Source organism: Sturnira hondurensis, unplaced genomic scaffold (assembly GCF_014824575.4).
Source record: "Sturnira hondurensis isolate 20B ecotype Veracruz unplaced genomic scaffold, ASM1482457v3 Scaffold0006213, whole genome shotgun sequence".
In the NCBI taxonomy this organism is placed as follows: Eukaryota; Metazoa; Chordata; class Mammalia; order Chiroptera; family Phyllostomidae; genus Sturnira; species Sturnira hondurensis.
Window position 1 is genome coordinate 2,877,541 of NW_028078844.1, and position 12,033 is coordinate 2,889,573.

The window sequence follows — 12,033 nt, forward strand, 5'->3', positions numbered from 1 at the left end:
GCGAATGTGCCACTGCCATCAGCCCTTCACCACTGGGTTCGCCCCCTGGGGCCTGTGCGGTCCATCTCACTGTGGGCGAATGTGCGACCACGGTCAGAGTGCCCCACACCCTTACTGGGTCCGGGCTGCCTGCTCACCCAGGTCGGGGGATCTGTCCTGCCTGACCCTGCTCCGCTGCTGTCTCCGTCCCTCTTACCGTCCCCGTTGAACAGTTCGTAGTTATCGGACTTCCGTATAATTCAGTTTTCTGGTCTTTGGGTATGTCTTTGTTCTCCAAACTTTTGTTGTATTCAAAGTTGGCTGTGGGAGAAGGCACAGTGTTTCCACCTATGCCTCCATCTTGGCAGAAGCCCTGAACTTTTTATTATAGAAACTTTCACAAGAGTAGAAAAAAATAGCACATGAAATTCCCATATGTCTACTGTATTAGATAGTTATTGCTGCTATAACAAGTTACCATAAATTTAGTGGCTTAAAACAATACAAATTTACTCTTTTATAGTTCTGGAGATTAGCCCTGGCTGGTGTAGCTCAACAGATTGAGCGCAGGCCTGCGAACCATACAGTTCTGGAGATTAGAGGCCTAATCTCATGGTATTGGTAGGGCTGCATTTCTTCTTAAGGTTGCAGGAAAGAATCTGTTCCTTGCTTTCTCCATCTTCTAGTGGCTGTCTTCATTCCTTGGCTGGTGGCTCCTTCTTCCAAATTAGTAGCATAACACCTTTTTTCTTTGACTCTGCTTCCATTGTGATAAGATCTCCTTTTTAAAAAAAAATACTTATTTATTTATTTTAGAGAGAGTGGAAGGGAGGGAGAAAGAAAGGGAGAGAATCATCAGTATGTGATGGAGTTGTCTCTTGCATGCCCCTCAACTGGGGACCTGGCCCACAACCTAGGCATGTGCCCTTACGGGGAATTAAACTTTTTGGTTTATAGGATAGTGTTCAATCCACTGAGCCACACCAGTCAGGTTACATCTCTCTCTCTCTCTTTTTTCTTCTACTTTGGCCCGCTTGTCTCCCTTTGATAAGAACTTTTGTAATTATATGAAACCCACCTGGGAAAATCCAGAATAATCTTCCCATGTCAAGATCCTTAACTTAATTACACCTGCAAAATCCATTTTTGCCATGTACATTAACATAGTCACAGAGATTTAGCGCATGGCCATCTTTGCAGGTGGTGAGGCATTTGTTTGTCTTCCATCCATACCAGCAATTCATAGTCACTCTTTTCCATGTATATTCTAACTGGTTTCAAACTATTACTTTGAAGCAAATCCCAGGTATCCTATCATTTCATCCATAAACATCTGAATATGTATCTCTAAAAGGTGAGAAAGAGCTCATTTTAAAAACATGACTACATACCATTATCACACCTAAAAAATCAACATGTCATTGTCATTGTTCAGTATCCATTTTTCCCTGGTTCTCACATAATAATTTTTACAGTTGAATCAGGATCACTTGATCAATACAATGCATATGCTTGTTGTATCCCTAGTCTCTTTAACTTACTAGCTTCTCCGGTGGGCACTGATATATCCCATGCTGCTTCCCCTTCTTTGGAGGGCTTACTGTCTCAGCTGCTGTCAACAGGCAACATTCAGCCATAAGTTCCCTCAGGGAGGGTCTCAGCTGCAGAGAGCCTCCTCACCCTGTGCCACACCTCTTCTGGAAGGCCCATCTCTGACAACTTTTGTCAACAAAAAGTAATGAAGAAGGCCTGGCTGTCTCAACCAAACTTTGTCTTAGAGTCAGCTTCCTGAGAAATCCATCCTGTGACAGTTCTTATCAGGAGGGTTTCAATAAAGGAGCAGTTATAATATGAAATTTTGGAACGGAATCACTTCTTACTTGTGATAAGGACATATCACAGGTTGTTAAAACTTTCTTCAGTGGTGAATTGTTTGATATATGGTGGAAAGGAATTCATTATCTGGTGAGATATATGAGGCATTTGAAGAATATAAGCTAACAATGTGGGAGGTAACTATAGTAACTCTAAGGACAATGATATTAGTTATCACTGAGAACTAGAAAAAGATATTGAAAAGCTGAGAGCATTAATCACCAATTGGAAACTAAGTGTGAAGTCCAGGTCTCCCTGATAGCTTACAAAGAGGCTTTAATCTCCTACAATGGGAGGATAAAGAAAGCCAAGGACCAGGACCAAGACTTAACCATTAGAGTAGCCAAGCTCCAAAGAGAGTTAATTGGGAAAAAAGAACAGGAACCTGACATATGGAGTGAGAACATCTAGTTTTATGACCTACAAAATCATGAATCACTAGATTCCTTCAAACTCCCCAAGCCCAAGAAACCCATACCTGGTAGTTCACACAATATCATATCAGGTTATTATCCTGTAATGGGGTAAAATTGAGCACAGTGGTAAAGGGAAAATCATAGGCTGTCAAAAGTGTACATCTGCCCTGGCCAAGAGAATAAATATTATATCATGAGGGAGATGGTGAGAATTAGGGCTATTCTTAAAGATTTTAGATTTCAAGGGCAGTAATTTTTCTCATATCTCCATTTAATTTACCAGTCTTGCCCCTGAATACTCCAGATAGATTTGGGAGTGTAGGGAACCACTTTGAAAGGCATGGAAATGTAGCTCAGCACCCATGTGGAAAACCACTGGGGACCAAGTTGGCATGCAGGACCACGCCCACTAAGAAGTTCTCCATGGGAATCCAGGACTGCATTATATGTAGGCTGCTTTGTGACTTGCTCTTGCTAAAACTCCCTCACCCTGAGTTCAGACAGTGAGCACTTGCTGCATATCTTGAAAGTAACTTCCTGAAGTCTGCTAATTCTCCCAAGGATTGAAGTGTAACCAGACCTGTTACTCTTATCGTTCCCTTGCATATGCAACATTTTTTCCTTGTTAATCTGTAAGAAGTAATCAGTAACATCCCTTCCGTTGCTATCTGTAAAAAGTAATTACCTAAAGCAAACCTAAGTATAATGAATGAAAGCCTTCTTTGATGTATGCTATTAGAAAGCCAATAGAAGCTTGTCAAGGCAAGGGTCGGTGTGCTCTCCCCTTGAGAGAGTAGCTATGCCATCCCTTTTCCTCCACAGAACTTGGTAGTCGTGTGAATTTATCTCATCTCATCCATAACACCTCGGACACTGCCAGCATCATGGGAGAATGATAGTAGACTACCAAACTCAACCAATTGCAACGCCAATAGTACCAACTGGAGCAATGTCCCAGATGGGCTATCTTTGCTAGAGTAGATGCACAGAGACCTAGATACATGTTATATGGATTTTGATTTTGTGAATGCCTTCTTTCCTATCTACATCAGAAAAGAGAATCAAAAGTTTGCACATGGTATGGACAACAGTAAAACTTACAGTTTTGCCCTAGGGCTGTGTTAATGTTCCTGTCCTTTGTCATACTGTAGTTCAAAGATGTGTAGACTATCTTGACATCCAGGAAAGTATCATTTGGTTAATTGATAAATGACATAATCTATAATAAATGACTGGCTATTATGCTGGAAGCCTTTAAAAGACAGATGTACTCCAGAGGTGGGAAATAAACCCTATGAAGACTCAGGCACCTTCTACAAGAGTAGAATTTTTTAAAGGGTCAAGTGATCAGATTCATGCTGAGACATTGCATCTTACTCTGCATGGTAAGAGACATTGCCTGAAGGAGCTGGAAAGAAGTATTCCAAGTCATGAAATCCAAAGACCTACATCCAAGATTGCTCTATCCAACAAAGCTTTCATTTAGAATGGAAGGACAGATAAAGTACTTCTCAGATAAGGTCAAATTCAAGGAGTTCATCATCACCAAGCCCTTATTATATGAAATGTTAAAGGGACTTATCTAAGAAAAAGAAGATAAAAAATAAGAATAGTGAAAAGACAGTAGGCTCACAGTTATTAACAACTACACCTAAAACAAAAGCAAACTAAAAGGACAGCTAGATCAGGAGTGGAACCATAGAAATGGAGATCACATGTAGGGTTAGCAACAGAGGAATGGGAGGAGGAGAAGGGGGAGAAGGTACAGAAAATAAGTAGCATAGACAGTAGGTAGAAAATAGGGGGAAGGCAAGAATAGTATGGGAAATATAGAGTCTAAAGAACTTGTGACACATGGACATAAACTAAAGGGGGGATGGTGGGGGAGGAGTGTGCAGGGTGGAGGGGAATGAAGGGGGGAATGGGACAACTGTAATGGCATAATCAATAAAATATATATATGTATGTGTATATATATATATATATATATATATATATATATATATATGAAGAGAGACATTGCCTCTTACCATGCAGAAGGAAGAGCAAATACTGGAAGGCCTCTCAGGTTCTGAAGACAACTTAAGTTCACACTGGGTAATACTCCTCTGACCCATATACCAGATTTCCATAAATGGAAGTCATCTAAATTGTGGTTCAAGTGGCCTTACTGCTTGGATTGAAAATCAGCAGACTCTATACTCTTAGACATATTAATAGTGGAAAAGACATGCCATGGAGTTTAGAGCAAGACCCAATAGGAGAATCACAAACAACCCCTAGCATTCTGAATCAAAGATGTCCCATCTACTAATCTAGCAGGGAATTTTATGCCTTTTAGAAAACAATTTCTGGCATGATACTTGGCACTGGCAGAGGTGAAGAGCCTGACTATGAAGTACCAAATGACCCTGTATTGTAGCTACAACTGCTCTTCACAAATTGGTTTGCATTAGAGCCACCAAACACAGCAGCACTTGCACAAGATAGAGTGATGCATCCAGTATTGAACACAAGAGAGACCAGGAGCAGAAGGAAGCCGTGTAGGCAGGATGTTTAGAATCCTGGCATCCAATGCTATTACTCCGGTACCTCTTCCTTTGCTCACATCTATGTCACACTTTCCATAAGTCACACTTATGACTAACTGAGGGAGAAGAAAAAAAAACATGCCAGGCTTGATTTATGATGGATTGGTTCAGTGTGTGTGTGTGTGTGTGTGTGTGTGTGTGTGTGTGCAGGCCAAAAATGAACAGCGGTTGCACCAAAGCCTTGAAAGACAGTGGTTAGGGAAAACTCCCTTATGGACAGAGCTTTGAGTGGTGCACTTTGACAAAGATGCTCTCTTTGACCAAACTTAAGTCAGGTTACTTTGAGTCTGAGTAGGCCTCATCCTTGGGCATGTCTCAGAGCCCAGTTTTAGTAAGAACCCTGCTAAGTGAGTTTGGCCCAAATCTCTAACTCTTGATATCTGAGTAAATTACTCATTCCTTATCATCTCCCAGGTAATACCTGGTCACCCTGGTCTACGTTCAGCAGAATCCTGTTAGGTCTATTTAGCCAGAATCCCCTGATATTTCTTAGTTATTTTCCATCCACTGGTCCCACCCTGCTGCTTGTCTATAAATTCCCATTTTTCTTGTTGAATTTGGAATTAAACCCAGTTGTTCTTTTGTCTTTTATTGAATTTACTGGGGTATTGGTTAATACAGTTATGTAGAGTTCTATAATGTACAGTTCTATAATGTACAGTTCTATAATGTACAGTTTTATAATGCATTGTTTGTAGATGGTAGTGTGTGTCCACCACTGTGGGGGCAACTTTGCCTTCAAGTCCTCCCAGTCCACCACAGATGAAAGTAACACTACAAAGAAATGATCTGCTTGGGGAGGAGAGGTGGCCAGTTTCTCAGAGGAGAAAGGCCAGGAGCCCCTTCCTCCAGGGGCTTTTATTGGGTTTTAATACACAGGAATACAGGGTGGCAAGGAGCAAACAGTAGATAACATTTTAAAGAAATCTGAGGGCTTAGTCTGAGTCAGTGTTTGTCAGAAAAGGGGTTTGCAGAAACTTTGGGAGACATACTCATTTCCTGCTCGGACCCTTAACATATGAATGAAAACACTCTTATCAGAGCAGGTTTCACAGGATTTCTTAGGAATTCTTTCTGATGCCCGATTTCCCCTGGATCCGCTCTAGCAAGGCAAGGAGCTGCACCGCCTCCCCACACAGGTTCTCAGGCTTAAGTGGATTAGAGCCAGGAAGCTCTTCTTCCAGAGGACATGGGGACTCGGGCTATGTCAGAATAGCCAGGGGGCAAGGGTCCATTGCTCCCTCTTTGTCTCAGGCCCCTGAATACTTCTATGATGGCCTCCCAAATGATTGAGTCTGGCTTAGGTTGCCCCTTGCTGTGAGGAGTCTTGCCCATCATTGACTTCTGACCATGCTTTGGGGGCAGGGGAGTAAACTGAGGCAGTATTTGCTACCAGAGACAAGCTTTGTCTCCTGTGGCTTAGCATTCCAGAGGTCACTCACTCATTCATAGCCAGAGGGGGTAGTTACAATTCCTGAAACCAGGCAGAGCAGTCCCCAACACACCACCCCAAGTTTAAACCCAGTTCTATATGGAGGATTCTTTTCCTTTAGTGTGAGGTTGCTCAGTAAAATCTGTTTTTACTGTTTTAATTGCTGTTTAGTTCTTGTTTTTCTGACAAATTGGTTGTTCTGCACTTTATGTAGAATGGTAAATGGAATGAAGTTAGAATATACAGACCCTTGTGCAGTATTGAATGCCTTGGCTATTCATTAAGGGTGTGAAAGTAGGATGATTTAGGACAGAGAAGTCTGGGTAGAGGTACAGGATGAATATATGGGGTGGGGCACAAAATACAAAGGTCTTTTTATTGTTAATGTTGACAAGAGCAGCTACCTCAGAAGAGGCACTAAACCAAATAGAGAAAATGACCCTACCAATCAGCATCAACCAGTCTTTGCCACTGGTCACCCAGTTCTGGCATGAAAGACATATAAGCAAAGTGCCCCTGGTGGCAGGAATGGAGGCTGTGTTTAGACCCAGTAGCACGGGCTACCACTTATTAAGGATGAATGTTCATCATTGAAAGTTGAATCTATAAGCAGAAGAGACCAACATGGAGTCATTGATAATTGGCCCCTTTGTGGCAAGTTGGCGATGTTGGAAAAGTCAACTGTAAATTCTAGCAGGAATAGACACATATATTGGTATGGGTTTGCCTTTCTTGCAGTGACTCAGTCTAACATGCCATATATTAATTACCACATAGACTAGGGACCTACTTTATATCAAAAGGTGCGTAGCAGAGGGCCCATGATGATGCATTGCACCACCCAGAAGCTGCTGACCTGACAGAACACGGGAATGACCTGTTAAAAGCAGAGTGAGGGAGCATTTGAGACCTGGCTTCCCAGCATGTCATCAGTTTGGCTCAAATAAACTCTTATGGAAATTCTCTACAGGTTTAGATGGTTCTTATGTGGACAACCCCTAGGTCTTTGCACTGCGGTCTCCTCTGCTGGGAAACTCTCCCATGTCTGCCTCATTTGCTTTAGCTGTCCAATCATTTCTTACTGTCTGGTTGAAGAAACCTTCTCTGACTATGCAACCTGCTGTAGGTTTCTTCTTTTGTCCATCATATTACTGTGTCTTAAGCTCTCATTTTTGTTACAGTTAAATGGCTTTTCTGCTCTTTAAGACAACTTCCTTGAGTGAGTCTGCTTTCTTTTCATTGTTGACACTTCCAATCTTAACACAGTGTCTGACACAGCATAAATATTTCAGGAAAAAGTTATTGATCATCTAAACTATAGCTAACTTTTATTATATCATTAAATGTACTAATAACTGTACAATATTATTTGTATCACTGAATTTCTTGCTTCAGTGAGAAATGTCCCATATATATATATAACTGTATTACAGATTTTTACATGTGCAATATTTTCTAAAAATGAAATTATATGGTTAAAATGTTTTGCAAATTTAGGTTAAAATGTTTTGAGGAATACTTTCTTTAAAAAAGATTTTAGAGAGAGGGGAAAGGAAGAAGAAAGAGAGGAAGTGAAACATCAATGTGTGGTTGCCTCTCATGCACCCCTACTGGGAACCAGGCCCACAACCCAGGCATATGCCCTGACTGGGAATTGAACCAGCAACTGTTTGGTTCACAGGCCTGTGCTCAATCCACTGAGCCACACCAGCCAGGGCTTAGGAATATTTCTTATACAGACTACTTATATGAAGTCTGTCCAGAAAATGTCCAGCCATTATTAATATGAGAATGGTTTTCGTGACATCGATCTAACGTGGCAGCCAAGGAGAGTGGACTGGAATGCACAAGCATGAACAATGATGACTTCACTGTACTAGTCAGTGGGGGTAGTAGACACCATTAGTGAGCATGTGTACTGTGTGGCCTTTGCATTAAAAATGACTGAGCAAGTAGAGCAATGAATCTGAATCACATTTTGCGTTAAGCTTGAACATTCCTCCATGCAAACTATTCAGATGATTCCGAAGGCCATAGTTATGGGCAACTGGTGATTAGCATCTTCATCACAACAAGGCTCCCACTAATCCATCAGGTCTTGTGCAGAGTTTTTTGGCAAAATATGAAATCATCCAGGTGACTTAGCTCCCTTATAGCCCAGATTTGGTGCCCTGCAACTTCTGGCTTTTCCCAAAACTAAAATCACCTTTGAAAGGGAAGAGGTTTCAGACCATTGATGAGATTCAGGAAAATACAAAGGGGCAGCTGACAGCAATTGAGAGAACTGGGTGAGGTGCCAAGGTGCCTACTTTGAAAGAGACTGAGGTGTCATTGTCCTATGTACAGTGTTTCTTGTATCTTGTATCTTCTTCAATAAACGCTTCTATTTTCATATACATGACTGGATACTTTTTGGACAGACCTTGTGTGTCAACTTAGTTCCTGTGGTTTATGTCTTGTTAAACCAAAGTCTGAAGGAAATAAAATAACAGGGATATTTCCTTATTTTATGTGCATATCCATGGTTTATAAGTGTAAATTAGTAAAGCAATCAATATATATAGAAATAATTAAAAAATAAAGTTAGAAGCCCTGGCTGGTGTGGCTCAGTGGATTGAGCACTGGCCTGCAAACCAAAGGGCTGCTGGTTTGATTCCCAGTCAGGGCACCAAATGCCTGGGTTGTGGACCAGGTTGCCAGTAGAAAGTGCTTGAAAGGCAACCACATACTGATGTTTCTCTTTCTTTCTCCCTCCCTTCCTCTCTCTCTAAAAATAAATAAATAGAATCTTTAAAAAAATAATGGTAGAGCTGAAATTTATGAGCTAGTATTTATTACCTAATGGGGACACTTTAATTAAAATGATGGTACTGCTTTAAAAACATTATATTAATTGAAGCAAACTAGTCAAAAAAGATAGCATATTGTATAATTCCACTTTTATGAAATGTCCAGTATAGGCAAATACAGAGACACAAAGTAGATTAGTGGTTGTTTAGGACTCAGGGGAGGGCTGTTGGAAGTAATGGGGCCTGGAGATTTCTTTTTGAGGTGACAAAAAATGTTCCAAAACTAATTGTGGTGATGATTGTACAACTTTGAGTTTATGAAAAAACATTTAATTGTGCATTTTATGCACAATTTTGTTTCATTTTTTAAAATGGAGATGAGTTTTTGTGTTTTTGTTTTTACATTTTTTATTGTTGTTCAAGTACAGTTGTCTCCATCTTCCCTCTACCAGTCCCCATCAACCCTAGGGAGTTTTGTGTTTTTTAAAGATTTTATTTATTTATTTTTAGAGAGGGGAAGGGAGAGAAAGAGAGGGAGAGAAACATCAATGTATGGCTGCCTCTCACACCCCCTCTACTGGAGACCTGGCCCACAACCCAGGCATGTGCCCTGATTGGGAATCCAACCAGCAACACTGTGGTTCACAGGCCAGTGCTCAATCCACTGAGTTACACCAGCCAGGGCTAATTGTGCATTTTAAATGTATAAATTATATGGTATGTGAATTATATATCAATAAATCTGTACCAAAAAACTTTTTTAGAAACAATGATACTAATAACTATTTTATATATAATAGACTCACCTGGGCTGGGTCCCTCAATTGGCTGGAACATCATCCCATACGCCAAAAGGTTGCAGGTTTGATCCCTGGTCCAGGTGCCTAAGGAAGGCAACCGATAGCTGTTTCTATCTCACATAGATGTTTCTCACATTGATGTTTTTTCCCCTCTCTTTCTCTCTCCCTTCCTCTCACTCTCAAATCAATAAAAAAAGATTCTTGTGAGGATTAAAAAAACAAAGTATTTTATATATATAACAGACTGAGAAGCCCAACCCTTTGAACCATAGCCCTCACCACACTACACACATATATTGACTGTTCCAGTGATAACTGTTTCCAGCACTGCAGTTGAGACACGATGGCCTACCCTCACTTGAGGACCTAGCCATCCAGTCAGATGATGTTGGTCATTGCCAGCTATCCCCAACAGCTGTATTATCTCTTTGTTGTATTAAAACATTATTCTTTTAATTGCTCCTCAACCTTTAGCTAAGATCAAGAGTATATCTGTTCTTATCAGTTTAAAACATTCTGCCTTGACTCTAAGAATGGGACCATTTTGAAGAGTCATGACCATTTACAATGAACTAGTAAGACAACCATTTTTAGTGTTTGGTACCCTGGCTGGTGTGGCTCAGTGGGCTGAGTGCCAGCCTGCAGACTGAAAGGTTGCTGGTTTGATTCCTGGTGAGGGCACATGCCTGGGTTGTGGGCCAGGTCCCCAGTTAGGGGAATGAGAGGGGCAACAATCAGTTGCCTCACCCTGTATTTGACATGTGCAACTGGTTATATGTGCAGAAGTCATGACATTTTGTGTGTGTGTGATTTAATGTGTCAAGTCAAAATTTAATAAGCTCCTACTGAATGCAAGTCTGAAGCATGGCAAAGATGAACCAACTAGAAAAGAGTCACAAATTCTGAATTATCTGTTAAGGCATAGTACATGAGTACATGACCATGATCCCTTTTCTACCATTCCAAAATCCCCAAAGCTCTGAAAACCTAAAATTCTTTTGATAATTCATTTGGCAGCAAAAAAAAAAAATCTTACCTGAACTCAGTAGATTTTGTCTTTTCTACTGTGACTATTCATACATCTTGCTGTGTCTGTATTCATATTTGGTTATTGGATTGTACCCCACAGTTTATCAGGGTATTATGTAATATATAAGAAATTTCTGATGCTTAATTGGTTTTTCTGTGCACTTCATTTGTGAACACATACACATGCATTTAATTGCAGTTAAATAGTGCTTCTGTTTTAAAAAGCATCATGAAAGATAATGTCACAATCCTATGAAAGTCACAGTTCTCATTCTCATTTTTTATTCATTATTTAAAATAAAAGAACACTACGAAATAAAATAAAAGTAACAACATACTTAAAAAAGTTTATACCATATCTTTCTTCTATTGGCTGTGATTCTTTTTAAAAATGACAAGGTATAATTGTAGCAAAATGTTTGTTCCATGAAACAGAATGGAAGGTATAAATTAAAATCATGTATATGGAACCTGAATTTAATGGGACTAATTCTACCTGATAACCATCAATTAGAAGTCACCGAATGTCACAATGTTTGAGGCACTATTTTAAAAAAAGACAAAAAGTGTACCTAGAGAGATAACAATAAAGAACACTACTTTTTAAAATCTTAAAGCATTTTCTTTTCATTTATTCTATACCATGATTACTTGTAGTAAGTGAACTAGATAGTTAACGATTGATAGATTGTCACAGCTCATCACTCGTGTCTACTTTCATTGGTTATTAAGATTATAAGGATACCAAGTCATGCAGGAGTACATTCAGGTTTAGAATAGTTTGTTAATTATTTTAAGATCATGTGAAGATTGGTTGCCCAGTAAAGTTTAGTGAAAACATTTAGATTTAGAAAGAAGCAGAGATAGCTATTTATCAGCTACAGAATTTCCAAGAGTTAGCTTCTGGTTGGGAATGTATTCTATATTAAAATATAAAGGATCTAAATTTAAAGCCTTTATAGTCTTTTTTTTTACTTAAAGTAACACATTTCCTTTGCATTTCCAGCTAAATCTCCACAGGCAGTTACTTGAGAACAAATGGGTTAGTTTATGAAATGGGCCTTTAGTCTTTCAAATCCTTCTCTCTATCAGACCTAAGAATATTATTCAAACATAGTGCAC